The following is a 27,132-nucleotide window of genomic DNA, read 5'->3' on the forward strand; positions in this document are numbered from 1 at the left end:
CAGCAGAGGGAGTCCGGGAAAATTGATATTTAACTGACTTGAAAACGCATTTTAATGTACTCCATGACTGAAGTTTCCTGTACCTACCTACATACTGCTATTTTAGTTGACCAACACAAAAAAAAAATTGAAATCACATTATTTTAAGATAAATATTTACCATCAATATAACATCTTTTCTGTTTTCATAAAAAATATACTACATTATGTTACTTACATTATTCGGCTATAATGTAGGTTTTTAATCGCGTTATATTGCCTATAGGCAGTATAACGCGATTACAATCGCGGGCCCCCCTTCGCCGGGGGCCCCGAGGCACTGCCCCGGTTTCCCCAATGGTAGTTACAGCCCTGTCAGACATTACAATTTGAAAATTCAAAATAAATTTTTTTGAGCACTTATACAGTATGTCTGCGTGGCTTCGAACCATATGGGAAACATTTTTATTATCAATTTCACGAAAAAAGTTATTCTTCATGAAATGCTCTGAATGGTCTTAAATCTGAGATACAAAATAAGCCAGATAAACCATCAGATATCAAAGCGTATCAATTTTATACGAGGTAAGTCAAAAAATAGGAATTTAACTCAAGGATAAAGTACTTTTATATTTAACAATATACGATCTTAATTTTAATATGTAAGTACATCCTTGTAAATAAAAAATTAATTTTTCCAAATATTTCCCAAATTACCGATAACCAACATAATTTTATTACAATTATAATAACTATTTTATTATTATTTTTTTAATTTTACTAAAAAATTCTTTATAAAATTCTTATCAGATTCTTTATAAAAAGCTCTGCATTATCTCAAAACGAAGATTCAATCGTAATATATCACATTTTACCAACTTTATACGAGGTATGTCGAAAAATATGAATTTCTCTCTAAGAGTTAAGTACCTTTATAGTTAGGGTTACCATACGTCCGGATTTCGTCCGGACAGTCCGGATTTGAAAGACATGTCCGGATTGGCGTCCGGATATGAGAAATGTCCGGATTTTTTTATTTACTAAAAAAAATATTAAAAAAAAACATATTTAAAAAATTACTCGCAAGATCTCAAACATGCAAATTTTATTACGGTTACAAATGATAGTTCAAACAGAAACGAAATCAAATTGACTTCGGTATGTGTTCCTTATTTTACGCAAAATGAAGGTGTCAACGTGAAACTTTTATTTTTTGATGAATTTCCGGGTTAAACATCTGATTTTTTAGTAGAACATGTTTTAAAATGTATTAAAAAGTACTCAGTTGATTCAAAAGTAGTTTGCCTTTGTGCTGATAATACTAATATGTACTAACTTTGGTGGTGTCAAAAGGCAAGGGCAAGGATATGTTTTTTTCCTTGGACTACCCCTGTCCCGATTTGGCCTTAATAAATTATGGTAACCCTATTTATAGTTCACAATATTTCAACTGGTTGCAATACAATATATTATGTAATTGCATATTTAAACATAGTTTTTAATTGCGAACAACTTTTTATAATAAAATTTTTCAATATTGTAAAATATAAAGGTGGTATAGGTACTATTGAGCGAAATTAATATTTTTTGATATACCTCGTATAAAATCAATAAAATTTAATATCTGATTATTGCAACTTAAGTTTTATACCATGCAGAGCATTTTATGAAGAATAACTTTTTTTCGTAATATAGATATAATAAAAAAGTTTCCTGTATAAGAATAAGAATATAACACACTGTATAAGAAATCAAGAAAGAATTGTTTTAACATTTACTATTTTTAAAGCTGGTTATTAAATGTATTGTAGGTAAGTTGTACAGAAAACAATAAAAGAAGTTGTTTATTTGGAATGGGTCTGTATACCAATAAAAATGAGAAATGTAAGTTGTTATGAACAGTGAACGCTAACACAAAAAAGTTTTTGTTAAATAAGTCGTATTTAGTAATTGTTTAACGCGGGAGCAGTCGCGCTCACTTCTGTCACGTAAGCAGTCGCGCGTAGAACAAAATCTAACAATACGAATTTAAAACAAAGTTCAATTTTATAATATTTTTGTTTGCTTGTTATGTTAAAAACATCCATTTCTAACAATTTTAAAACTAATTGGTTCCCACCAAAGCCATAAATTCCACAAAAAAAATGAAATTAAAAAATTAAAAAAAAATCCTACGCATTACTACAATCTTCTTCGAGGCACTTACAAGTGGAAAGTTATGTTGCAAAATTTTTCATTAAGTTATCACGGAAAATTATAAAAAGTTGGATTTTTTCTAACGGCGCGACTGCTCCCGGGTTAAAAGGGGCCCCATTTCATATTCTGCGGGGGGATCCCGACGGAGTTTGTTACGCCACTGAATTAATGGTAATACTTTAGAACGCATAGAAAACCACAACTATCTAGGCACAAAAATTAATCACACAAACGATTACTCCATAGAAATCAAAGTTTGAATAGAAATGAACGAACAAACTTCAATACAATGAGAAAGGTACTTTGTATACGAGAACTGAAATTAAACTGAGAGTAAGGCTAGCAAGGTACTACATTTTCTCAACTTTGCTATATGGAATGAAAGCATGGACCCTTAACTACGACGACTACTAAAAAACTAGAAGCATGCAATCGATGGATACATAAAATAATCCCGAAGATATCATTAATCGAGCATATAATAAACAACAAAGTCATGAGAAGAGTTAACAAAAGAATGAAAATATGTAATGGAAATCTTCACATACGAAAGCTTCAATATCTGGGGCATGTCATCCGTCGTGAGAGGTGCACACAAGGAAGAAAATCCAGAGCAGAAGAAGTAAGTAATGGTACGGATACGCACCAATCAAACTATTCAGAGCAGCCGCAGCTAAGATGAGAATAGCCATGATAATTGCTAACTTCCGTCGCGGAGATGACACGTAACGAAATTTATTTCTTAAACATATTATTTCAACAATCATATTAGTAACAGTAACACATTAGAGAGATATCGAAACCCTATTTAACATCGTCCTTTAATAAAAGATCCTTTATTTTGACATAAATAACCATGCTTATATGTCAAAAGTGTCAAAATAAAGGATCTTTTATTACCAAACGACGGTTTCGATATCTCTCTATTATCTTTTATGGTTTCTTCCATAATTTTGAAACGAAGTTAATAACAGGTTACTTTTAATCCGATCCGTAAGCAAAAATTAGGAAAAAAATTTTTATTTTGTAATTAATATTGCTGTATAAACATAAAGCACCTAAAGAAGAAAAGTAGGTGGTGTTCAACATGACCACTTTGTCTTTGGAAAGAGAAATAATGAAAATTCAAGAGTCCGGAGAAATTCTTCTGTAATTCTATCTTTCAGTTGTTGGATAGTGTGTAGTCGATTTACATTATATTTTAATATATAATAACCCCATAAAAAGTAATCTCGAAGTTTCAAATCAGGGATCTTGCTGGCCATTTGATAGCTCCTCTTTTGAATGTAAAATTTATTTGGTTATATTTACTGTCATTTTTCAAATTTTTTGCTTGCATGGCCTTTGTTTCCAAGTCCTATTTGATTTAAATCATTTTGAAAAATGCTGCTTCTGGACTTTAGTGAATTGTGTTCATGTTTAAAGGAATGTATGCCGTATGGTGGTTAGAATAAAGGATACCAGCAAGATGGAAGGAAAACATCATAGTGGCTATCCACAAAAAAGGGGACAAAACAAACTGCGCGAATTACAGACGAATTTCACTCTTAAACACGGCATATAAAATCCTCTCAAACATCATTCTTAGTAGACTAACCCCTTATGCTGAAAATGTCCTAGGAGAACATCAAGCCGGTTTTAGGGCAAACAGATCCACAATATATCAACTATTCACGCTGAGACAGCTTCTAGAAAAGGGATGGGAGTATAACAGACCCATACACAATCTCTTCATAGACTTTCGACAGGCATATGACAGCGTAGAAAGAAGCCAAGTATGGAATGCCATGGCGGAGTTCTCAATACCAAAGAAACTCATTCGGATGACTAAAGTCTGTATGGAGGAAGGAATATGAAAGGTACGTGTAAATAATAAACTGTCTGACAGCTTCGAAATCAACAGTGGACTCAAACAGGGTGATGCTTTATCTCCACTACTTTTTAACCTTGTATTAGAGAAAGCCATGAGGTCGGCCGAAATAAAAACAGAACTGCTATCGGTTTAAGGTCCCAAGTTATTACTAGCATACCCAGATGACATTGATCTCGTTGGAGACTCCATCCTATCCACAAAAGCCATTTTCAACAAGGTGGAAGGAGCAACAAGCGAAGTAGGGCTGAGGATTAATGAAGAGAAGACGAAATATATGTGTATAAATAGAACGGCACGAAGAGACAGGATAGGACAAAATGTGACGGTCAGCACCTTCAGTTTCGAAAGAGTACAACGTTTTAAGTATATGGGGGCCGTAATCACAGCTGACAACGATGTTACTGAAGAAATAAAAGACAGAATCCAATGAGCAAATCGCTGTCTATTCGCACTGGATAAGCTTATAAAATCAAAAAATCTTACAAGAAGTTCCAAGATCAAAATCTATAAATCCATCGTCAGACCTGTACTAACATATAGTTGCGAAACGTGGACCATGACCAAATCAAACGAAGAAAAGCTCAGACGTTTTGAACGAAAAATACTTAGAAAAATTTTTGTACCTCACCACGACATTAACACAAACCAGTATAGGATCAGAACCAACTTCGAATTAAAAGAACTCTAAAATGACACGGATATTCTCCAAGAAATTAAATCACAGCGACTAAGATGGGCAGGCCACGTGCACTGACTTCATAACGAGAGACTTGTAAGACTGGTATGGGAGGAGATTCCTACAGGCAAAAGACCACTCGGACGTCCCAGAATGCGATGGAGAGATAACATCCAAGCAGATCTCCGAAAAATAAACATCCCATTTGACCAGTGTTGCCAATCGGCGGATAATTATCCGATTTGCTTACCTTTTTAAGAGTTGTCGTATCTTCTTCGTACCTTTAAATAAATCGGATATTTGCGTATATTTTTCAGTGTATCTACCATCTACTAAATCTTTCTCATCTATATATTCTCAACACCAACAACACATTAATTTTCTTTGGTTCCACCCAAATTTTTATACTGGATGAATGTTAGTGACATCCGACATCCGATACTTTTCATCTTTTGACAAAAGGAACATGTGCCAATTCTTCTGTTTAGAATTTAAATGCACAAGTGCCTCCACTAATCCAATTCAAATTTCAGAAACCGTCTGCCTTCCGATGTTATTAATGAGTTTTTAGTTTTTAGTCTTTAAACTTATGAACGCTAATTCACGCACGGTTTAGTTTTATTTTCATTTTATGTAGTGCAGTGCTTAAGTAAACGTCTGCGTCTGTTTGAAATAATCTTTAAACGTATTCATTTTTTTTTCGAATCCTGATAAAACTAATAAATATTTTTGAAAAATTTGAACGCAGAATAAAAGATTAAATTATTATCGAGGGCAGAAAGTCCCTTATAGAGTAAACAAAATGTTTCTTTTGAATGAGATATTTGAAATTAAAAATCACACTCAATATTCTCATTTTCTTTCACCCCTGTAACTTATTATAATAAAAATTATCTTCAGGGACTTTCGGCCATCGGTAATAATGTAATATTTCATTCTGCGTTTAAATTTTTAAATAATACTTATTAGCTTTCTCAGGACCCGAAAAAAATAATGCATTTTAAAAGCATTGACCAGCAATTTTGCGCCTATGCTATTAATGTAGCTGTAGTTTTTTTGTATTGATTTATTTATTATTTATTTTCATAGTACCTAGTTTTAGGTAGTTATTACGTTTTAATAAAATAATATTTAAAAGTGTTTTTTTTTACTTAATAATTATAATAAATATAACGATCCAAATAATGAAATATTTAGATTTATTTATTTATTTAGAATTTAACACTTACGATAATACTAAATACGAATAATATAATAATAGTAAGTAAATAGTATTTACATACATGAATTAGGTAATCAGCTAGGATGCGAGATTTTCATCTATGTATAAACGAAATTTTTTAAACTGTGAAACAGAGAATCCAGCAGATTAAAGGGCCGTTTGTTCGAACGCTAATCAGAAATGGAATCAACTGATCATTATCAAATATTTAATTACTGTCAATGTCAACTTTGATTGGGTTGCTGAAAACTGAAAACATAATTGATTACAATTATTATGAGATTAATTTATTAATTAATCAATTATGTTAATAATGGTTACGTTAATTGATAATTAATAATTAATTAATCAAATAATTATGTTAATTGTCATAATGATAATTGATTACAATCAACTGATTGGCGTACGAACAACGGATTTTGTTATTTGTTGGTTGTTAAGGGGACTAAAAGAATAACATTGGCAACATTGATTTTGATAACAGAATAATTTTGGACCTAGCGTACCTTTTCGTGACAAATCGGATATTTTTCAAGCGATCATCGGATAATCTAGAGAAATTCGATTGGCAACACTGCATTTGACCCTAGGTTGATGGAAGACCGAACAAATTGGAAGAAAGTTGTACAGTTAGCCAGGACCCACCCAGGGTTGTAGCGCTACGTGATGATGATGATGATGATGATGCCGTATACTAGACAATATACTTATATAGCCGTAATATCTCATGACATGCGCTCATAATGTATTAGGAAGAGATTTAATTCATGTTTTGGTAAGTAAATTTGTATGACGTTTTTGATTATTTCTGCAACACTGCCATAAAAAGATGCCTAAATGCATAGTCTATAAACATCACCTCTATGTAGTAAGTATCTATTTTGTTGTATTTTACGAATTACGTATGACTGGCTCTCGTCTTCTCCTCCATTAGTCTGCCATCGGATGTTACTGTTATCTGTTATTTCTTTATTCTTCATTCTTCATTATGATTTTTCATTCATTAGGATAAGATCCTTACTTTAAGCACTGCCCTGTTATTTCACGCATTGTTAACCATATCCTGTTATCAGAGCTTGGGATACAGTTTAAAAGATTGTAATCTGTACTATTTTTATATAAAAAAACCCGGTATAATCCACGGTTAACATATTTTTTTCATATTAGGTCCGAATGATATTGTTGGCGGCATATTGTAGCACAATGTCGAGAAACTTGTCGGTTTTTCTTGATTCTTTGTTATGTGTCTTTCTGTTTACGGATTTAATAATACCATTCCTGCGTATATATTATCTACATTCATGCGGCGTATGACCCGATTTTTAATGAAACTCATATTCATAATTTAATTTTCGATATGCTTCTTTCATACCGTTCTGAATTAAGCAAAGAGAGAGCCATTTTCTCAAAGCAATTACAATTTTCGTGGACGATAAACCGTGAAATATTGTTTTTAATTGCATATGGTCGATCTCGGCGGTCTTTTATATATATGGTCATCAGTTAAACTTGACTTGAATAGGTTTCACAATAATGTCGCCGTTTCAAGGAAAAATAAGTGTGATTTGGAACGTGTTTAATACTATACATAAAGTTTATAAATCCCGAAGAATCAGCATTACAAAGAAATATTACAGCATTTCTTACTTAAAGATTTAATAACCACAATATGGATAGCAAACTTTGAAAAAATTAAACAAGGATCGCATAGTAGCTGATAAAACATCTCGAAAAATGTTTATAACAAACATCTACCTAAAGAAAAAACAGAGTAAGTCTGTATAAAACATTGTGTTAATCCAGACAAAGTTATATTTTCCAAAATTTTGGCACATTTTTTGAGAATCAAATACGATCAAAAGCAGAAAGAAACTTTTAAAAAAGCTCAACTCTATACTATGCAGCGTTAAGGTTTGCTTACATGTTGGTAGGTATTCATATTTATATGGTTAGTAGAGCTAGGCTATCCCTATTCTAATTTTTATTAAACGATGTAGCAAAAATTTCAGTTTTAGGCAAGCATTTACTAGGTAGGCATTTAGGCATAAGTTTTAGCAAGCATATCTTTGCATTAACCCATAACTGCTACTGACAGGGTCAGCGTTTTAATACGCCCTACCCATTTAAGTTTGACAGTAAGGGAGCTGTCTGTCCACCTATTCTCTGGTCAAACAGTGTTTCATACAAGGGCAAAGTGAGCAGTTTTGTTGATCTTGTCAAATTCAAAATAATTACGTAGTGGGTCAGGGTGACCCAACTGTACAACCTAAATGTATCCCGGAAACTTCGATGTCTTGCAGCGAATGTCCTTGCAGTCGATATATAAATGAGACACCTGCACTATTGGTGCAGGTGTGTGTCATTTATATCTAAAGAAGAGATGCACAGTTTGTCTCGGAAAACAAATAGGTACATACATAATGTTTCTTTTTCTACGACCGTTTAATAACATGCTCATTATTCGCTATTTTTTAATAGATAATGGCACCCATTACCTTTACCCGTGAGTAATAGTTCATTACGGGCTGAAATTACTCACGGGTCATTACTCACGGGCTGAAGTTAGATTCAAGTGGCGCATGCCACTTTTAATATTAATCGCGTATAAACTGCAAGTAACAATACTTAAACTTATTTATTTAATACAATAATTATTGTAATTTATATCAATAATTAACTTCAAAAATTTTTAAAGGAATTTTAACTGTAACAATGTCAGTATATTTTTTACGTTTATATCTTGTTTACTAAAAATTTTGACATTTATTTTAGTGACAGTGACATTAGCGCATTTTGTTTATGTTAATTGGAATTTATAACTAATATTGTGTTTATTTTTTAAGTTATATTGTATTATATATGCTATAACATATTATATATAATTATATTATTATTTTTTAAAATATTAATTAAATGTAAACATACATTACCTATTAAAGACTGAAATTAAAATCTATTATAATATATAAGTAAACCTGTGTTTTTGCCTGATGTGGTATTCCCACTGACCAGTGGTCAATCCTTATAAAGTATGTAGAATAAGTAGGATAGAAAATGATAAGTAGATAGGTATAGGAAAATATATTGTAAAATAAATGAGCAAAATTGGTGAATCGGCGAATGAGCCTTGAAGGGCCCGTAGTCATACAACTCAAAAGGAAAAAAACTTTATGAAATACGCCCACCGATAATAAACATTTCCTATTTATTAGATTCATTGACAGTAGGTCCAAATTTATGCTTATAATTTTTGGGAAAAGAATAGAACTTGGATTGACTATTTCTTGTTGTATTTTTACAATACATACATAAGAATTCGGTAATACATAGTATGCAACCAATTATTCAGCCACGTACTAGGGGTAAACAACATTTAGATATTTTTGTATATTATTATAATTTAAATCTCGAGTAGATGATAATTATTATATTTTTTTACTAATTAGAATAAAAAAGCTCGTAGAAAAAGTATGGTATTCTACTCGCATGTAATGGCTATTACTCACTCTGATAAATTACACCACTCGCCTACGGCTCGTGTCGCAAACTTCATCATCGTGAGTAATAGCCATACTCGTTGCCAACGTGAGTAATAGCCAATATTACATGCTCGTTGAATAATATACTAATATATAATTATATTATTATTTTTTAAAATATTAATTAAATGTAAACATACATTACCTATAACTTTATGAAATACGCCCACCGATAATAGACATTTCCTATTTATTAGATTCATTAACAGTAGGTCCAAATTTATGCTTATAATTTTTGGGAAACGAATAGAACTTGGATTGACTATTTCTTGTTGTATTTTTACAATACATACATAAGAATTTGGTAATACATAGTATGCAACCAATTATTCAGCCACGTACTAGAGGTAAACAACATTTAGGTATTTTTGTAAATTATTATAATTTAAATCTCGAGTAGTTGATAATTATATTTTTTTACTCATTAAAATAAAAAAGCTCGTAGAAAAAGTATAGTATTCTACTCGCATGTAATGGCTATTACTCATTCTGATGAATTACGACACTCACCTACGGCTCGTTCGTGTCGCAAACTTCATCATCGTGAGTAATCATCATTACATGCTGGTTGAATAATATACTATTACTTCAGAATTTTAAAACTGGGTCACAGTAACCCGTCAGTAACAGCTGCGAGATAACTTTTTGTGAGTAGCAGTTACGGGTTAACGAAATGACAATAACTTCAGCCCTTATGAGAAAAGAAAACTTATTGTAGCATATTGCAGCATTTGGTATCGTGGAGAAGTTTTCCGTTCAATAAGGGTGCTATATTTTCAGTGGTAGATTATAGATTGTAAATTTCCACATTACGACCTTGTATCGGGTAGTTTTTTTGGACAACAGACTCGGTAAGCACAGGTTCAAAATAGATAAATATATTCTGGATATTTATATAGAAAGTAAAATTAAAATGATCAAATAAAACAATATTTCGTTCTTCGCTCCGCCCCCAAAGAAAGCGCCCATGGCAGACGTCTGTAAAAGAAAACAAAATTTTATTTACTATTATCAAAAATACCATAATAATATTAGTATAAAACAGAAAGCAATTACGCTAAACGGAGTCAATATACAAATAATTACACACAGACTCGCAGCCCCGTTACACTTCAATCCGGTATAACCACAGATACTGCCACAATCACGGAATCAAAATATTATCAACTATACACAGAGATACCCATACAACGACTCCGGCTCGGAGATGGAAACAACAGCTCACTACGCGGTTACATAGGTACAAGTGACGCGCCTCTTCAATACAGAGTTGCTCCGCCCTGACAGGCTCCGACTCAATCCGTCGCAACACTGCGGTTGTTCCCAACTCAATCCGTTGGAAACTGGGTGGCCGCTGATTGGCAACCAGGTTTAGTTCTCTTCTTAAATACACTTTGCGCAGCCCATCTCCTTGGATCCATCGGAGTGGTGGAACTTAATGGGATTGCGTTGTGAATGAATGTGTAGCTATAGAGGCCAATCGTTACAATCTGTAAGATATTTTGTGTATACCGTATATCCATGTTACTAGCTTCTAGGAAATATCTATGATTTTAAGAAAGCCTATTATCCAGTTAGCTTCTAAAAAGACCTACTCTAGATATTCCAGATATTCATAGCGTTAGCGAACAATTGCCTTGTAGTTGCAGACAGCATTTTAAGCTAGTTTCCCTGCATTTTCGAATCTACATGTTGCTCTGTCCTCTTTGCCTATATTACAGCAATGGTATCTGAGTGAGCAATGTCCATTTAGAACACCCGTGCTTACTTCGATCTTTTGAAGCACCTAGAGTATTTTTCCGTGAAGGGGAGATGGTTGTCATAATTAACCCACATAGTTCCTCCACAACGTTGGTTTTTAGTATACCACTAGTGGATCTGGTCCGATAAAGGGAGTATTTGGTCCTTCGTTATCAACACTATCAGCAATCTCGTTAGAAGCAATTCCTTTATTTGGCACCTACACCAAAGTTACTTTTTGTGCCCTCTCAGTTACATAAGAGACTATTTGCAGTTGCAAGCTGCTGTCGATTCATAAGTTGTAAACTTCAGAGTCTTCAGTGCAGACTATCTGATGCACTAAATACTGTTGGTTGAATTCAGGTACTTTTGGGCACAAAAATCGATCACTGACATTTCTGATTAGAATATTGTAGAAGTATATCTGAAGGGTATATTGTGTTTTTGACCTATCAGCATAAAACATCAGGACACTTTTCGTGATTTTTCAGATAATCCGTCCGTATACTAACGTATCAGTTTATCGTCCGTAGACTCATATGGGCAGCGAATGGAGGGGCAAATGCCTGACTGTTTTTTCCGTAACACAAAAGATCCTATGGAAACACATCTGGCATCATAATTAAAATGACAATTTTTTTTCGATGTATCCGTACAAGCATCGTTTTGTGGATTATGTGATCTTCAGAACCAAACCTTTATTTAGCTTTCTCTTTTGTTCTTCTGTTTTTCATCCTCGTATGTATTTCTTGGTCATTACATTTTTATAATGGGCTCTTGTTTAAACTCTTTGTACTTTTTAATTCTGTCTCATTTTTTATTACCTACTGTTTACTTTGCACTTCGTTTAATTTTCTTACATATTTTCCTAAAAAATCATATTTTCATGGAATGCAATACCTATAATGATAATCAAACCGATTGTGTACTATGTATATACGTTTTTATTTTAACTCATTTTCTGTTTTCCCACTGGACATTATTATTATTACACACCATACATTCCACCTTGATAGGTTCATACGGTACATATGCTTTAATAAAAACAGCATTTCCCTTTCTTTATTTGGTTTTTTTTATTGTTGACACGAATAAAGTTTTGAAATAGGTCATGGTCTTCTCGTTCGTATATTGATTTTGGAATTCTACTGCACTGTCTTTTGCATCAAACCAAGCAGGATGACCTTTTAAGAACGTCCTTTGATTATATAAAGCATTCCACGGATTATACAACAAAATAAATTCGAGAATAGATGCATTTTATGGAATTTCAAAAGTAAATATCATTCTTTCATAAGGATATCTCTTGAAAGTTGATATTATCATGGCAAAATTTTATTTTTTAGAATCTTCTTCTTCTTCTTCTTCTTCTTCTTCTTTTTGTGTAGACTCTTCTTCTGAGGTCTCTCGCTGTCCTTACTTACTCTATTTTGTGTCATTCTGCTTATGTGGTATTCCATTCTACCCTTCTTTCTTTTCTTACCCAGTTATTAATATGTTCTCCACCTTGAATCTCCGTCGCGTCGTATATCTGTACTTTTAGCTCTGTCCCATAGTGTCCTACCATCTATTTTTCGAAGGGTTTTCATCTCCGCTGTTTCGAGCAATCTTTTTGACCTCTTGACCCCTTGAAACGATCATTGTAAAAATAAAGATTAAATACATATTAACAATTGAAAGTCATAGTTATGTTAGTCGGTAATGAAAACTGAAAATCTCACTTTGACGTCAAATTTAGAATTAAGAAGTTCTCGAAGAAGGACAAAGAGTTTAATGAATATTTTGAAAGACTGAAAAATATTCATTATATCTTAAAAAGTAGTTTTCTTTTTATTCTTTTAATTTATTAACTATTACAATAAATTTACGTCACGAGTTACATAAAAGGTTTCAATATGGAACCATTCTATACATACGTTTATAGACCAGGGAATTAAGAACAAAAAACACCCGAAAAATCGATTGTTTAATGCAGCACCTATCGACTAAAAGCAACTTTTTGCATTATGTTCAGGATGACGGTAGGAAAAAAGTCTACAATAGGGTATATGGGTGGATTACAGTGCATAAAATGCATCCAAACGTGCATAAACATGTCAAAATCGGGATATTAAAGGCCAGATTTTTTTACTCGGGGATTTTGGAGTCGCTGAATATGAATATGGCATCAGAACCGACCTGGTGGAGCACCTGGTGCTCAGGATTTCTGCTAAGGCACGTCTTCTGGAGTTTCTAGTGTTTCGGTACTAAATTGATACAAAATTACTCGTGTGGTTTTTGGGAGAGCTGAACACGGATACGTCATCAGAACTAACCCCCGGAGCACCTGGTGCTCAACGTTACAACTAAGGCACAGAATCGCTTGGAGTTTCGAGGGGTTTTGGGATTAAATTGATGTAAACAGATTACTAAGGGGTTTTCGTTCTTTTTTATACGCCGAATAAGTACTATGTTTGCATTAATTTAGTGTTGGAGAGCTTGGAAATTGCATAACATGACTTGCATAGCAGTCACCCTGTTCACTAGGTCACAGTATAAAGAGGGACAGTAGAACCACTCTCCGAAAAATTGGAAGTAAAATCTGTAGTCGCGCATGGCGTCCGCGCAATGTTGGCAGTCGCTTTTGCCCCACTCTCGCATTGCTATTCGCATAGCAACGTACGGCTTTTAACAGGGAAAACCCGCATCCACCACTGGTGAATTACCAATTGCGTACTGCCGGTATTACTTCCTGAGATCAAAGCGCCGACAGAAGAGTGATTTTACTGTGGAACCTCTATATTCTGTAACTAGGTGCTCTGAGGGTCGGTTCTGATGTCATATTCGTGTTTATTAGTCCCAAAACCCCCCAAGTGATCTATTTGCCGAAAACCCTTGAAACTCCAGACGAGGTGCCTTAGGTGTAACCCTGGGCACCAGGTGCTCCAGGCACTTCTGATGGCGTTTTCATGTCCAGTGACCTCAAAAGCCTCCTAGTAACAAAATCTGGCCATTGATATACTGATTTTGACATGTTTGTGCACTTTGGATGTATTTAATACACTGTAAATGCATCTATGCATTTCCACCCATTTTTCTATTGTAGACTTCTTTCCTGACGTTATCCTGAACACAATCCAAAAAGTTGCAAGTCGATAGATGCTATATAGTCGTGCCAGCAAACTATTGATGAAAAAGTGTACTTAAATAAACAAGGAATTATTCAATAAAACAGGTAGATTCTTAGTTGATGAAATTTCACACCTTGAAGAATAGCACCTCGCTGAACTGAATATGAGTGACTCTTTTATAATATATAGATCTGCTGGGCGGGGTGCCATTATTCAAGTTACGAAATTATATAAACAAAGGCTAAATTTTATAAAACAGGTAGATCAATTGTTTATGGACTTTCTCACCTCTGACAATAGCACCCCGCTCAGCTGAATTTTAATAACTCTCTTAGATAGTTTGCCAACCTTTATTTAAAAATCGATTTACTTTTTCCTAAATGCCCTGGTCTATTATATATTTTATAACAACAACAGAAGCAAACCTACTTGCAGATATCTACGTCACATGTCACATGCCATATTTGGCGACGGACATAATATTATGCTATTGTGACTAATGAATAATGACCTGTATTTTCTGTGAACGTAGAATGTGACTTAAAATTATGTTTTGGAAGTGCCGATGACCATATCAGGACGTGCCCACATTCACTCTGAGTATCCTTTATGCTTTTCTTTATGTAATAAAACTTTAATTTTATTTTGGGGAAAGTGCTTTAGAAGTATGTACGAAGTCTCGTAAAGAGACAAAAGTAAAACCGTTGTGAGTTACAAAAATGACGCAGTGGTGTTCTTTGATTTTAATTTTGAGGGAAAAAATTTCGATTATTTATTCTGTTCGCGGCAGATACGTGTTTTAATATGATACATGGCTAATAGGACAATAAGATTTAACCAAATAAATACTTACGGATCAACTGAGAACATAGCATACAGGCTGCACCTATACGATTAACTGTATAGCGTATTTCAGACATGCCATTCCGCTATAACTTTTCCCATGCGTCACGATTCACTCTCAAACAAATTAAGTCAAAACATAAAATGAAACGAACGTCGATGTGTATATACATCTTGTATATAGTGTTGCCCAAATGCAAGACCAAGACGAGACTTAGATAGTCTTGGTCTTGGTCTTGCACCAATACACCTTGTCTTGTACTTGGTCTTGGTATTGCACTCCCGGTCTTGGTCTTAAGCGCTGGTTTCCTCGAAAGCGGTGCCGACAACCTCCGATCGTAACACTGCGATAAATGACATCATAAAAAACTGTACCATGCAAAATAATAGCGTTGGTTTCCAAGGATGCGTTGGAAGTTACCGCTTGCTGAGCTTGCACCTTCCATTGCCCCAGTGAAGAACCTTGAATTTTTCACCGTAATCTGACGTAATTCATCGCAGTGCTACGATCGCTGTTTGTCGGTGCCGCTTTCGAGGAAACCCAGGCTTTAGTCTTGGTCTTGCAGCAAGAGTCTTGCAAGTCTCGCAGTTACCCACTAGCATATTGCTATTTATTAAACATTACTATTAGATTTTAGAACAACGTAACAGTATAGGTACATTTTCAGCTTGACTTAACATACAGGGTGAGGCAGATAACCTTCCTATTAGAAATATCTCGAGAACTAAAGAGAACAGAATCATGAAAATTGGAATAAAGGGGGTTTGAAGAGTGATCTATTTAATTAAAATATTTTTTTATATTTCCTACTTCAAGTTATACCGGAAGTTGCTTATAACTTCGTTGTTTCAAATGGGACACCCTGTAGATTTTTACATTTCTGAATTCTCTTCCATGTCTTCTTTCTAAAAGTATAATGTTTTGTAATGTTATATAGGGTAGATTAAAAGATAATTGCGTTTTCTTATTAATTTCGTAGCAACTTTCACATCCCGTAGAATTGTAGTTATTTGACATCAAAAACTTTATTTATTTTCAAATGATTTTTAATATAGTCTACTATTGTTAAAAATTATTAGTGTGTATATCTAAATCCACAAGGAAAAAGTTTTCCTGTAGTTGGCTGTATACCATGTGATACAAAAAACAATAAATCCTGTATAAAAGGTATATTTAAAAAACCCTCAAAAGGGCCACATAAAATTCACATAACTAGTTTTCGACTGGTTTACCAGTCATCATCAGTGCTTACGTGCAATGTACATGCTTAACCACCAAGATAGTATTACACAAAAATATGTGGGTCAAAGCCCAGTAAAAGTAGTCCGTCAAGGAAACATTGGTATAAAATGCTACCTTAAGCCTGGATGTTTAAAATATTATCTAATTTGCCCTAGGTAACATCTGAGAGCTAGGTATGACTTGTTCACATCAATGTGAACAGATGTGAACAATGTCAATCAGATGTGAACAAGTCATACCTAGCTCTCAGATGTTACCTAGGGCAAATTAGATAATATTTTAAACATCCAGGCTTAAGGTAGCATTTTATACCAATGTTTCCTTGACGGACTACTTTTACTGGGCTTTAACCCACATATTTTTGTGTAATACTATCTTGGTGGTTGAGCATGTACATTGCACGTAAGCACTGATGATGACTGGTAAACCAGTCGAAAACTAGTTATGTGAATTTGATGTGGCGCTTTTGAGGGTTTTTTAAATATAACTTTTATACAGGATTTATTGTTTTTTGTATATCTAAATGTTTCATTTGATATACAGGGTTGGTCGAAACTCGGAATGAGTATTTTCTAAGTTTTCTTTAATGGAACACCCTGTATTTTAGTATTGTAATGGAATGATATTTTATGGTACTTTTTTATTTTTTAAGCATTCCCTATACCTAACTGCTTTAATTCATGCATCAATTCCGATATTAACATATGGGGCACAATTTGATGCATGCATTATTCCGATATTAACATATGGGGCACAAACATGGACAATCACAAAAAAGAATATGAACATACTCAGAGTCACTCAACACGCGATGGAAAGAGCAATGCTTGGCATATCACTTTAAGGACAGGAAAACAAACACACGGATAAGACAGAAAACCAAAGTCGCCGATGTGGTACAAAAGTCATTAAAATTGAAATGGTAATACGCTACACATGTAACAAGGAGCGATCTAAACAAATGGCACAGAACAATTTTAACCTGGAGACCATACCAACACAAAAGACCCAGAGGTAGACCTCCTATGAGATGGACAGATGATCTGAAACGAACTGCCGGGACTTAGTACGCCAAGTAGTATTAATGCACTTAGGATTTAGTACTTAGGATTATCGCCGTTAACTGCTGTGATATACAAAACGAGGATTTATTTATTATAATTCACAGATTGGTAATCCCGCTTGTAATATACAACCATACTGATTCTAACGTTTGAAACGGAGAATAGGTTTGTTGTCAACAAACATGTTTCACAACAAGGAGGATTCGTACCGTCAAATCTTGCACCGGTCAATTCCTCGCACTAACAGAACACAGTGAAGAGTGCTTCGAAAAAAACTTGTAACAGGGACTGCTTTCGTAGATTTGATAACAGCTTATGGCACTATAAGGCACAAAACATTGCTCCATAAATTGTACGATACTTTCAATGTTTACAATCTAGGTAAGGTCGTATTTATAAGGACAAAGTAAGTAGGTGGAGAGTTTAAAACAACGGCCTCCCACAGGGAAGTGTTTTAGCATAAATACTTTTCAATATAATACATATATACAATCGACTAACCAACGCCGACTGAAACAAAGCACTTCCTCTAAGCTGATAATCTCGCACTATGTGCTCAAGAAAATAGTTTTGAAGAAGTGGAGGAGAAACTCGAAACTCCCTTAAAACAATGACGGCGTACTACCTGCAGAACTTCCTGAGACCCAATCCTTCTAAAACCCAAATCTGCGACTTCCACCTTAGCACAAAAAGAAGCCAGCGGAAACTCAGAATTGCGTGGAATGGTAATACATTAGAACACATAGACCAACCTATATATTTTGGAGTAACTCTGAACCAGTCCCTCACCTACAGTAAACATTGCATGAAAACGAGAGGGAAAGTAACAACTAGGAACAGCATACTCAGAAAGCTAACGGGAAGGAAATGGGGTGTATGTCCTGGCTTAAGAACAACGGCACAAGCCCTGTGTTTTTCAACTGCTGAATAAGCGTGCCCCGTTTGGGGCAGATCTGCCCACAGCAAACAAGTAATTTCTTCTTCTTATTGCGTCGTCTCTGCTTTCAAATATTGGCGATCCAAATGGTAATATATTGTACTTTACCTTCCAATTATGGTTTGAAGTAATTCATATCTTTTACGTCCGAAGACATGGCCCATATTTCTCTTTCTGTGATAATTTTTAGTAATTATTTTTGTTTGCTCATGCGCCGAAGTACCTCATTGTTAGTAGGTAATAGTAAAATACCAATTCTAGCACTGATAAAAATAGTTTCGTCGTTCAAAAATATCTCTAATATTTGTCTAATCCAGTGTAATATGTAATAAAATATATTGGTTAATGACCATTATTTATTTACCTTGATACAAGCAATATTGGCATTTAAAATTTATGCTGCGGAAAATAAAATAGGTAATTCATTAAAATAGAACAAAAAGCAATAAATTTTGATTACGGAATAAAACAATGAACTATTTTTAGCTCTTTAATTATATTGTTAAAATGAAACCTAAGGTCACAAAGAAAGTTGAAATGCTTGTTTTAAATGAATGTTGCCATAGGGAAAAACTCTTCTATTAATTTATAGAAACCGTTATAGTCGTATGGAATATGTATCTTATTTCTAAAATAATTGTATTGGATTATCTAAATTAAATTATTTCTATTACAAAAAACCTGGTATTTTTTTGTAAATTATTTCTAAGATTGACTCTACAACTGTTTATATGGCTTGTAAGGTGATCTCAATATTTGAGCAGCATATGTGCCTCCTGATGAGAGACTAATAAGTTTCGAAACCGGTAGAGGTGCTTGCTGCACTCTCTGATTGGACTAGAATATGGTTCGGCTGTATTTTCGTTTTGCAACGAAATTGAAAATGGTTATTAATTTTTGATTTACATTTACTCTGATTGGAGTATGAAGGGAACCATTCTCGTTGGAACTTTACCGCGCTGAGGAGATGGGACGTGAATTGTAATTTGTAGAATTCCCTCATCTTCCTTAGTCTCAGAATCCGTACCTATGGCTTGCAAATTGTAGAAGCCTCGGAGGTGTAACCAGAGAAGGTTCCCATTGTTTTCATTCTGGTGGGATGTAGAATAGCATTATGTTGTTTTATATGCCATTAGAGTGAAAACTTAGTCTTTTTCTCAATATTTATTTAAAAATCATTTTATGTCAATTTTGCTAAGAATGTCAACTATGGATGAGGGCGAGAACGGAAAACATCGATTTACCAAGAATCCGACAAACAAGAAATGTAGCTGAGATAATAAAATAAAAATGTTTTTTAGCACTTTTGTGTAGGGTGAACTGTTCTCTATAATAGAGAAACAACGCTTGAAACAACCAGCGATTTTGAATTTAAGTTACGCGCGGGAAATCAATTTAAATAAAATTTATATTATTCCATATCTTTTGATCAAAATCAAAATGTCCTTTATCGATAAATATCAAGAGGCATTTTAAAGATGAAATGTGTAACTTTCGTATGCAATTTTGCCGCAAATGAAGTCCATTTCCACATAGCTGTTAACTGAATAAACGTTTTTTACAATTTTTGCCATTTTTTACGATTCTTACGAGAGCAATGTTTACCAATTCCGTTGATCAGTGGCTATGGACTTTGCATTTTTAGAGCCTAATGTTCAAAACATGAAACCTATAACATTAAAATCTTGTTCAAATTATTCGCAAAAAAAAGTCTGTAGAAAATGTATCGCCTTATCTGTCACGAAACCTCTGAACTCATTCTATCGTATTGGCAAAAATGGCTTCTCAAACATTGTAGGTAATATGGTTAACATATAGATCATTTCTATATTTATCTTTACAGTGTTCGTGATCGTAAATGACCAAAAAACGATTGTACATATCAAGGTGAAAATAAAAAATCGCCGAAAAAAATCAATTTAATAAAGTGCACTCGATTAAATGAAGTGAGGCCTATATAATCAAAACCAGCTAGATTCATTTTATGAACTTTTCCAGGAGACTAAAAAACATTAAAAATGTAAAGTTCCGAAAAGTATTCAGCATTTCTTAATCAAAGTGGTATCAATAAATGTCATAAAATAGCGGATTTGAGCCGAAAACTTATGCTTGAAGATTAATAGATACTTGAACTTTGAAACTGTGTAAAAAAGGGAAAACGAAAAATTTAGGATTTAGCAGTTTTGATTCTGATGGGCTCAAGTACAGTCTGATCTTTTGTTTTTCTAAATCCTTTGTACGTATAGAAAACCTACAGATCCCTATCCCTATTTGAAATTACATTTTAGATACAATATCTACAAAGAGTACATGTTTGTCATTCGGATATCTTTCGAACAACATAGATCTCTACATTTAGTTAACGATGAATCACGATTTAATTGAAAATCCTGTTGATGCAAAAAAAGATATAAATTTAATATTTTGTTTGTAATTTCGTGTCTGGGAAAAATAATAGGTAATTAAAATCGTGTTCTCAGTTATCGTGTACGTATAAGCAAATGCACTGAGAGATGTTAGTCTTTAGTCTCGCAAAATTAGCAAATGAACAATGTTATTAACGTTTTAAGAGTGATTGTTGCACGATGAGACATCTCCGAGACATCTCTTTTTTATGTATATACTGGCAAGATAACAACAAAAATAGCCAGATACATAAAAAAGAAATGAATAACACCAGCTTTCAGAACTAACAACAACTTAAGCAAATATATTAAGAACAATAAGAGCCGAAAGAGAAAACATCTACAGAGTGGTGTCTACAAACTAACATGTGGTGACTGTCCGAAAACTTACATCGGTCAAACTGGCAGAACCTTTGACAAACGGATGGCAGAACACAAAAGGGCTTTCAACAATAGAAAAACAGACACTTCTACATAAGCACTTTACCTTCTAGATCATAATCATTCTTTTAATTACTAAGAGTTCTTTTAATGAAGAGTTTCAAATTCTGCATATTCAAAATAAAGGCCTTAAGCTATCGTTGTTAGAATCTATGGAAATTAATAAATAAAAAAATACAGATATAATTCTGAATGACCAACTTGAGACAAACAGCTCCCCACTCCTCAACCTCTTCAGTTAAAGACTTTAAAAAGGCAAACACATAGTAAACTAAATCACTTAAGAAAGGCACTCTGCCGAAACAGCTGTAGTCACATAGTTATAATAAATTTTGTGGAAGTATAGAAAACACACGTTTTCAGTGTTTTATTGTTAGATTTTAGTAGTAATTTAACTGCAAAACTTGTACATTGGGAGGAACCATCTTGTGGACAGCATTGTCTGTGCACTGTCCACAAGTTGGTTCCTTCCGATGTACAAGCTTTACACAAGTTTTGCAGTCACATTACTACTAAAATGCTAAAAATAGCTTAATAACTTAAAAAAACCTAATAACGAAGTTTTGTGGAACTATAAGTATAATATAAACTAGTGCATTCTTCCTCCTTCCCGGTCTGGTCAGGCCTTTGTTTTTGTTCATTTATTAAGGCTACGGCTCCACGGGTGACAAATTTATTTACGCTAGCAGTAGCCGTAAAACGAACTTAGGTTCCGCGGAACGGAATAGGAATAGCCGAACTGAACCGACTATGCATAAGTCCTGTAGTCGGTTCAGTTCGGCTATTCCTATTCCATTCCGCGGAACCTAAGCGAACGGCTCCATGGGCGAGAAATTAGGGAGTTTTTGTTGCTACGTAACGTAATGCATCTCCGTATACGTAAAGCAACTAACGTGTCGTAGAGGATGAACGTTAAAATAGGTAGTTTTTGTAACTGCCTTAACGTAACGTAAAGCAAATTGTAAAGTCATTTTTAAATTCCGTTGACATTAAACAAATAAAACAATGTTCACACAATATACAATTAATATACAAATGTAAAAAAAAGATAAATGAATGATGAACTTGTACGGTTTTAATTGCTTCTCTTTAAATAAAAAATATTATTTTTCCTTAAGGTTAAAATTTTTTTATTTTTGTTTATACCTACTTTTTAGTTGTAAATTATTGTACCTGCATCAGAATTACAGTATGTAAATAGTTTGGTCATATTTATTTGAAAATTTTACTGAAATTAGGTCATTTTGCTCATTGTGTTTGTTTTGCTTTATTAATAGACAACTTAAAACAATAAAATTTTAAATCTATTATGAACTTCCAATTTCCAATTACAAACACAGAATAATTTTACTCAAATAGGCTAAACCAATAACCAATATAACCTTAAAATGTTTATAAACGGGTAGTACGCTGATGAAATGTTCATTTGGTAGGTAATCGGGCAAGATCCTCGAGTGCATTCGGTGACTTTCGTCTCGATAGGGATGCGTTCTCACGTACGTATCACAACGTTACTTTAGGTAATACGCATCGAGTTGAACCATTAATGCGCAAGCGTATATGTCAAAAAGATGCGTTACGTTTACGTATTTGTGTGCACAAAAACTCCCTATTGACGCTAGCAGTAAAACGAACTTAAGGTTCCACGGAACGAAATAGGAATAGCCGAACTGAACCAACTACGCACAAGTCCTGTAGTCGGTACAGTTCGGCTATTCCTATTCCGTTCCGCGGAACCTTAAGTTAGTTTTACGGCTACTGCTAGCGTCAATTTCTCGCCCGTGGAGCCGTTCGCTTAAGTTTGTTTTACGGCTCCTGCTAGCGTAAATTTGTTGCCCGTGGAGCCATAGCATAAAGCTATTGATGACTCGTGATGAGCCGAAACGCGTCCTTGTATGACCTTTTAATATAAAAATTTTGTGGTATTTACTTCTTCGAGTTTTTTGTACTTCGTTACCTCAAGACCACATTTGAGAAATATGAATACTTCTCTTCATGTTTAAAAAATATGTGCTTGAAATGTTGATTTCAAACCATACCCTCCCCCTTTTAATAGCTGCTGCGGAGAAGGTCATTGACAGAAGAAAAATTTCTTTTTTTATATTCCAATTATAATAGTATCGAGTTCCCCAATAACAATGACAAATCGCAGTCAAAAATAAACGAACGCCAGTCTCAAAATAAATTCACGAAAAAAAATATAGGTAAGTTGGTTTTAGTAGTGTTGGCTCGTTGTCAAGTCCAACCATTAAAAGTTTATAGGTGGATCGGCAACGGCAAACAATTCAAATTGAGGATGAACGAATTATTAGTCTCCGACAGGGGACAAATTATTGTGTTCCTTTTTGCTCGTTTATTCTCCTTACGCTAATCTCATTTAATCAAGACAATAGACTTGGCATGATTTATCTCGTTAAAAAGTTTAATCAGGATGGCTTCATACAATCTTAAAAGCAATAAATACTTGAAGTTTGTGACATATTACCGAGGTTTATAACAACAAAAATAAAAGTGACATAGTTCATTTACTATTAATATAAATATTATTCTTCTTCTTCATCGGCTCTTCATGAGTTCGCTGTTTTCGTCCTCCACGGCACTTAATTCTCCCAGTCAGCTTTTTGAAGTCTTTATCTATCATAGTATTTCCTAATACAAAAATAAAAGTGCCATAATTCATTTACTATTAATATAAATATTATTCTTCTGCATCATCGGCTCTTCATGAGTTCGCTGTTTTCGTCCTCCACAGCACTTAATTCTCCCAGTCACATTTTTGAAGTCTACCTATCATAGTATTTCCTAGGTAAGTTTTCCATCTCATAGCAGGTCTTCCTCACCGTCTTCTTTCCGCTGGGTTTCCTACAATATTGTAGGTACATAACATGTACTGAGCACAATGTGCTCTGGCATTTTTTGTACTTTTTTGTCCGACTGAAAACGATGAAATAGCGCTTTTTTTAGTGGTCCAAAGATAAGAAAATCACAAGGCGATAAATCTGGACTATAGGGTGGATGCTGTAATATCCTTCATCTCTTTCGTTGTAGATTGTCTTTCCCTACGTTGGCAACATGAGACCGACCATTGTCGTGCAGAAGAAGGACACTTGGAGACATTGTAGGATGACAAGCCAATATAAGATCATGATGACACCTATAGATCGTCTATATATTCTAGACGACCTATAGATTCGTCGCCAGCAATTATTATTGACGACAGAAAGTCATTACCGTTTTGCCTGTATTCCGTGAGATCTTGCAAAGATAAACGCATATGCAAACTTTTTGGTCCTTTGAAAACAGACGAGGAACCCATTGCGCAGAAACTTACTCTGACCCAGTTTTTGTGCAACATGCCTCATTTCTGTCTGTTGATGCATTACTCAATGTACCTGGTCGTGGCTTATCATTCATCGCATGTCTTCTACTCATAAATTTTCGACACCATTCCTTAACAGTTGGATACGCACAACATGCGCTTCCATACACTAGTTAAATTTGCGTATGGATTTGCAATGTTTGCAAACCTTCGGCACCAGTGGCGGCTCGTGGCCTTAGAGACAGGGTCGGCAAGGTTCTTTTGTCTCATATAAGTATACCATCAAACTAAAAGGCTTAAATCATCATAGGAGATTTTGTTGTTTTTTGTTTTTTTTTTATTTGATGTACTTGACAGTCTCTCTTGTTTCATGGTGTTTCGACAATGCGTGTTGATTCTTTTGAGACACGATAAATCCCGTTTATATGAGGCAACAATTGGTGGTAATAAGAAAATTTATGAACGGTTTGTTGTAATGAATTGCAGTACTTACTACATAGAATTATACATACACATATTATGTAACTTATCCCACTTTCTGAAAATATTTGGATCGGCATAATTTTTAAGTACCTAACTTGTAATAGGTAATAAATATCTAGGAAATTCTTTTGGCGAAGGTAACTTTTAAATTTTGAATCGTCAAAGAGGTCAAAAATTTGCAAATCTTCAAAATTCGAAAAACGAGTATCTATTTGCATATAATAGTAGGTATCCAAAATTTCAAGATATACCTACTCGTTTTTCGAGATATTATATAGGTATCATGTCGTTGTCTTTTTTGGGATGTTTCGGAAATATCAAGCGAATCCAAAACGTCACTGCGTATATATTGGAAACTACTATCATTACGAAAATCTCTGAGATTTTGCACCATCTTTCTTATTCTATTTTTGGAATAATTAATGTCAGTTGACTGATTTTGAACAACAATGCATATCTTGGGCAAATTCTGTCTTAAAAATATTTAAAAGAATATTAAAAGAGTAATTATTTAATAAAGTTCTCAAACCGATTGCTTCACGGATCGAGGTATCGCCACTTTCAAAATCGTCGCCTTCGATAATAAAATCAAAAACTTCCAAAAGCTGTTCACGATAATCTGCTACAGATATACTAGAACTACCAGAGATAATCTGCTTAGCTAAAACTAATCGAGATTTAAAATATCATCGCGTCTGACAAACTGTTTGCTTTTTTTTCGAAACAAATTTGTTCTAAAGCAGTAGTCCGTTTAGGTGAGCTAAACTGGCAAGAAAAGACGATATTCTTTATTTTTTTTTACACGTATTATGCAAAACTAAATTCATTATATGCGCATAATAGTGAGTAAATAAAGCTTGTATGCAATAGTTTTAACTTTTGCCTGAAGACCATTCAATTCACCACACATCACAGCAACGCCGTCATAGATTGCCCCAGTTTGTTCTACCAATTTATTTTTGATATCAAAAAATTTTAATCTGTTCTTTAAAACACCAACAATATATTCTGCCTTATTGCTTTTACTCACGTCTCTGAAACCTAAAATCCTCTCATAAATATTACCACGTAACGGGTCTCGAACAACAATAATTATTGATAATTGTGAATGACATGATAATCAGAAGTTTCATCTACTTCCAGCGAAAAGCAAATAGTTTTCTAAATCTCAGATTCAATAACGTTATTCAAAATGTATCTTCGAATCAGAAAGTAAATATTTCTAAAACAATTTTATTAATTCTCTATAATTACTTTGATTTTTAACAAATGCTTCGATCCATCGTGTCCACTAAACAATAAATGATAATTCCTGTCAACTTATTTACAATATCAATTAAACATGATTAAACGACGTAAAACGGCATGATTATTTTTGACAATTTGTGCCGATGGTTCCAAATGAAACACAGACCGGCATGCGGCAGATTGAAATGTGCCGTACCTGGCGCTTTAATGCCTCTACGGAGAGAATGAATGTTCGCTTGCTCATCGACTTGTTATTTCGTTGAGTTTTACGTGTAAATCGTCAAGCTACGGATGGGTTGGGGTCGGCTAGCTGAACAGTCAGATGAATGGCTCGGATCATTCATTTTTTGAGAAGTCTGTTATGCGCAGGGATCACTTAACGCTCGGATTGATCAAATCCTTTTAAAAATCATGAATAAAATTATTGATGGATTCGACCGTTACTTGATGGAAGTTCATTTTATCTCACAATAAAACACTGAAAAACGTTTGTTTTCTATACTTCCACAAAATTTATTACAACTATGTTATTACTACAGCTGTTTCGGCAAAGTGCCTTTCTCAAGTGATATATTTTACAATGTGTTTGCCTTTTTAAGTCTTTAACTGAAGAGGTTAAGGAGTGGGGAGCTGTTTGTCTCGAGTTGGTCATTCAGAATTATATCTGTATTTTACAATTTATTAATTTCCATTGATTCTAAAAGTGATAGCTGTCTGTATTATCTGACAGATTTTTTTACTTCACAGGTACAAATATTTAAAAAATCTATATCCATATAAATGAGTGGGTCGGCACTGCCGACCCTGCCGACCC

General features: G+C 34.1%; 1 protein-coding gene across 3 annotated transcripts in view; it reads left to right on the forward strand.

The window, feature by feature from the left end:
• LOC114327482 (integrin alpha-PS2) overlaps positions 1-27,132 on the forward strand; it is a 673,912-nt gene that overhangs the window by 236,522 nt on the left and 410,258 nt on the right. The gene's annotated exons all lie outside the window — the stretch shown is intronic.

The sequence above is a fragment of the Diabrotica virgifera genome, chromosome 3 (genome assembly GCF_917563875.1).
Source record: "Diabrotica virgifera virgifera chromosome 3, PGI_DIABVI_V3a".
NCBI lineage: Eukaryota > Metazoa > Arthropoda > Insecta > Coleoptera > Chrysomelidae > Diabrotica > Diabrotica virgifera.